Raw genomic sequence first — 4,884 nt, 5'->3', positions numbered from 1 at the left:
CCGACAGGAGTTAGCGAACACACAGGAACCCAGAAAAGCTAAGGCGGGAAACATGGACGGTGCTTTAAGGCAGAAGGTAGCAAATGGCCCTGAAAATGGCTGTTTAAATAGTAAAAACAAAACAAAATCAGTTGCAGTTTGTTGGGGGGCTGGGGGGGTTGCTTTTTTTTTTTTTCCTTCCCCTCTCTGGCCATTTCCAAGGAGAAAATGCTGGCCCTGTTTCCTAGTCTTGCAACGGGCACATCCCTCAGGCACCTCCCACGAGAGGGAAAGCAGCCCGGTGCGCCCGAGGTGGTCTTTCAACATTCCCTCAAGCTTGCTCCCCTGGCTGTGTGGGCAATGACCAAGGGATTCGTTCCGTGGGATAGGGCTAGCCCGGGCTCCCTCGAGTTGGACTATTTATCGTGGCAGCAGCTGGAGATAAGCTGGACACAAAGAGGATTTGTGTCTGCGGAGAGACGAGCCCTAGATACCCAGCGCGGAGGCATTTTCTCATTAGTCGGTGCTGGGGGCTCTGGGCTCTCACGGCGGCGTGTCCCCGTGTGAAGGGCAGTGGGAGGGGGACACACTGGAGGGGCAAAGCGCTCTAAGATGCTTCCCCTGAACAACCTAAATGAAACTTTCCCGAGGGCAGCTCCGTGGGAGAGATCAAAGACACCAGATGCCATCTGCATGCAGGACACTGTCCGGGGGGGAGGCAGGGAGTCATCTACCGGGGCTGAATTTCTTTGTGCAGACTTAATTACTTGTTCCTGCTTCCAGGGGAGCATGGCGGGAGCTCCGCACGGGGCACCCCACAGGCTGCTTGCCGAGTGAAGCCCAAGGGACCCTGAGGGCCCCCATCTCAAAGATAAACCATTGCCGAGTCATCCGCGGCTGCCAGCTGGACTGCAAAGCTGGTGGTAGAGATGGGGGTGGACAGGACACGGAGTCAAAGCACAGAGCATTCTAGAACACTCCCAGGATTCACTGACCTGAAGGGAATTCCAAAGCCCGAGAGCAAATTGAACCTGAAAGGCATTCTCGGAGTTTGGAGCAGCGTCTGAGGTGCCCTCCTGGATTAGCAGATTCCAGTAATTCTGAATACTAACTGGGGTTCCCGCCAGCCCATGCACAGAGTTCAGGAATGAAGTGGCTTTCTTGATGACCTCTGCTTTGTTGCTTTTCTTCTGCAGTTACTGTAAGATTAAGCTCTGAGGGAAAACACAACCAGTTGAAATTCATCACACCCCCTTTGGCGCTTCTGCTATATTTTGATATCCTGCTAACATAGCCTGTTTGTCACAGGACCGCGGGGGCTCCGCGGTGTCCTCACCCCTTGCTGACATGGGGAGAGAACCGGGTAGCCCTTTCCCACCAGGTTACCACTGCGCACTTGGCTCCTGGAGGGGCTCGGATTCGTCGTCTGAGTAAATGCATCTTTGTACCTTGCTTTCTAGACGTAGAGCACCGCATTAAGAGTGACATATGCACATCCGTTTTTACACTTATGAGTTTCCTCAAAAAAAATATTTTTATGCTGCAATTTTCCATATTTGATCTTTGCCCCAAATCACTACTTTGCATCACAGTGGAAAAGAAAGGCATGTGAAAGGCACATTTCACACCTGAATGCCGGCAGAAGCCCATCCAGGAGCCAACCAATGGGAAAAGTTACCTGAAGAATAGTCGCCGGAGCTTAGACTTAAAGAAAAGGTTGCTATTGTAAGTAATTTCAATGCTTTCCCCCCATCCATGGAATGTGTTGGATTGGTGTCTGCATTTCTCCTGCCTTTCCAGAACAATGTGCTGTGCCCCACTGCGGAGCAAGTCGGTGACCTTCAGGCACCATTGTCTTCTTGCACTTCCTCTGAGAAACTGAGAGTGGAGTTCGATGTGGAAAAGGCTGGGGCCTCCTGCCCGAGGCATTTCGGATGTGCAGCCTGGGACCCCGCGTGCTGAACTGTAGAATCCACCCCCACCCCAGCAGCAAAGGACAGAGAGCTGGACAGAAAGGCCCCATCCTTCCCCCTTTAAAAATGTGTATGGCTTCTGTGAACATAACGACGACCTCTTTTTCTGCACCACCCGCCACCGCCCGATTCTCCACTTCCTCCCTTTTCAGGTGGTTAGACGCCTGGCCGATTCTCAGCTGTGTGTGTCCTCTGGGTCTCTGGGTCCAACACCGGCCTGGGGCCAGCAAGGCTTCCGGCCGCACTGCTCCAAGCCACAGTATCCCAATAAGCGAGCACCGAGCCTCGAGTTGCCCCAGGGCGGGGAAGGACCTCTGTCAGCAGCTCCAGTCCCTCTGAAGAAGGTCTGTGCACACAAGCACAGCCCCGTCCCCTCGGTGGAAGAGGGCTGCACCCCAGGGTAAGTCACCGTCTAGAGGCCAATCCGGGGGTCCGCTTGCATGTCCTCCTGAGGAGGAGGGGCTTACCTGCGTCCGTCATGTCGCCCCTGAAACAGCCCCATGACACTCAGGTTGGAAGAGGGACCCTTAGCGGCCAGCTAGTTAGGGGGACAACCTGAGATCACTTCCCCCAAGGGCCTCAGGTGGGGGGTCAGCAGGCAGTGCCCACCTGCCTCGGGTTTCGACCTCTGTCTCGCCAGTCCAGGCTCCTAACCCAAAATGCCAATGCTCTCCACCCAACAAGCCAGCCTCAAGAAAATCGACCACTTCCCACCAGTCTGGAGAAACCAAAACCAAACCGGCAAAACCAAACCAGATCGTTTTATTCTGCAGTTTCCTTTTACCAGAACACTACTAAAAATATAAATATAAAATCTCTAGAAAATACTCATACTCAGAATAGATCTGTCATCTTCCTCTCCCAGACTGGGACCAAACTCTTTGTTCTTTCAAAGCTGATGGACCATAAGCATGTTTGTCTTCATACTGTCCACGTACATCACACAGGTAAGTTATGCTCTGTGCAGGGGAATGCGCCACCCTCTTGCCAGGTTCTGGAAGCTCACCTGTGATTTATCAGGGGAAGGCTACGTGCTGACTAGAGGGATACAGTAGGGTTGTGGGCTAACAGGGAGGGAAGAGACTCTGTGCCCCCAACTTCCTTATGCAGACCCAGAAATTGGGTCCTTTGCTCCTCATGATCCTGCCCTTGTGTCGACAAGGCCACCCAAGGGCCAAGCTCCTAGAGAAGCTGGACTATGAGGTGTTGGGGGGGGGCGGCAGTGGCTGCCAGGCTGTGATCACAGGGCGGTCAGGCTGTTGAGACAGACACAGGAAGGCGGGCAGAGCCCAGGCCCTCAGCGGGACTAGAAGTGGCCATCGCTGCCGCCTGGGGGCAGCACTCAGCCCCTAGCACCAGGCAGTATCTGCTGCATCCAGGACGAGACTTCAGGCTCGAGCCCCTCTCCCCCAGGTGGCAGCATCCCCCCAGCCGAGGGAGGATGACGGCTGGGGTGGAGATCATAGAGAGGCCAAAGATTGGAGCAGGGTCCCACACGGGCCCTTGTTCAGCATCAGACACTGGTCTGACGAACTCCAGCGTCATCCTGGCGATGGTCCTGGGACGACCTGGGATCCCTGGGCTAACCCTGAGTCTGAGGGCCAGGATCTCAGCAGCGGCTGGGTATGGCATGGAGAGCAGTGTGCTTCAGCCTAACCCCAGGCCTGCCAGCTCTCCGCACGACCAGCCACCACGTCACCTGGCCGGGGCTACCCTGATCTCTGAGGCAGGAGCCCCAGGGCGCCAAGGCTCTGCTAAGTTTCCCGCCAGAGAGGCGAACCGAGCTTCTGGCGTGGAAGCTCCCAGCACCCATCTTTAGGTTCTCTGCCCCCATCCCCAGCGCTGTGTTGGGTGCAGAACTCCAAGCTGTTCTGGGAGAACTCACAGTCTTCCAAATGCTAGTCCCGAAAACTTCTGAGTCTCGGGGTCAGAGATCATATCGCCGTGATGTCCTTGGAGGAAGGCAGCAGGATCTAGACCGTCAGTAGCTGCGCTGCTCACTGCACCCCGGCCAGCAGGGTGCCCGGCCTGCGCAGCCCCTCGGGGAAGGGAGCCGAGGCTTTGCAGGGAGCACGTGGTGCAGCCTGGCCTTCCGGAGCAATGGGAGATGGGGCGCGAGACGGGGCGGGAAGGCTGCAGAAGCAAGAATGCAGGAAGGGCAGCTGGCACCCTGGCGAGCCTACCCCCCATCAGGCTCTGGGTCCAGAGGAGTTTGCTTGGATGTTTCATGCGGCAGAGGTTGGGGGGGGGAGCAGTAACTGGGTGACGGTGTGAAGTGGGAAGTGAGCAGTATTGGGGGGCACGGGGAGCTGAATGGACAGAAAAGGGGTGGCCGCAGGAGTCCCAGGAGGAAGACTGCCCACCGGCCTGCCACAGCTGGATATGCCACGCCAGCCTTCTCCCGGGGAGCCGGCCACCCTGTTCAACAAAAGGGAGGTTCTCTTCTTGCTGCAAAGGCCCCCAGGGTTGGGATCGCCCCCTGACAGGGTCTCCTGGCCACAGGAAGACAGCATGACAGGAGCCCTGGTGGGAGAGAGGAACATAAAAGTGCGTTAACCCAGGAGGGTCGGAACCAGTTGGGGTTGGATGCACTGAGTCGGTCCCCCGACATGGATCCCGAAGGCCGGGACGCAGAGAGGACCGTGCAGCATCCAGGCAGGGGGAAGGCAGGGCAGAGGCCCCTCGTGGGAGACACAGGCCATTCCGGCACAAGAGCAAAGCCCCTTCTGCCTGGTGAGAGGTAGTTTGCGCCACGGCTCCTCCCACATCGCCGTCTCACGTCCGTCACCCCGGCCCTGGCACTTACCACACCCAGACCCTACATCTGCCTCATTTCAGGCCCTGGGCTGGTCCCTGAAAAGCTGCTCTGCCCGCCGCCGCCCCCCCCCCCCCACCCCCCCTCCCCCCCCCTCTCTTTCTCTAATAAATAAAT

At 56.9% G+C, this 4,884-nt stretch overlaps 1 long non-coding RNA gene across 1 annotated transcript; it reads right to left on the bottom strand.

The window, feature by feature from the left end:
- Positions 1–2,698: 2,698 nt before the first annotated feature.
- Positions 2,699–4,852, bottom strand: LOC141371040 (uncharacterized). The gene is made up of 2 exons (XR_012375643.1): positions 4,759–4,852; positions 2,699–4,475 (listed from the first exon to the last, which is right to left on the bottom strand). It is a non-coding gene; the product is annotated as an uncharacterized lncRNA (long non-coding RNA).
- Positions 4,853–4,884: the final 32 nt, after the last annotated feature.

The sequence above is a fragment of the Callorhinus ursinus genome, unplaced genomic scaffold (genome assembly GCF_003265705.2).
Source record: "Callorhinus ursinus isolate GAN/ISIS: 27379988/994484 unplaced genomic scaffold, GSC_fseal_2.0 scaffold54, whole genome shotgun sequence".
NCBI classification, from domain to species: domain Eukaryota; kingdom Metazoa; phylum Chordata; class Mammalia; order Carnivora; family Otariidae; genus Callorhinus; species Callorhinus ursinus.
This window is presented reverse-complemented; position numbering and strand designations above follow the sequence as displayed.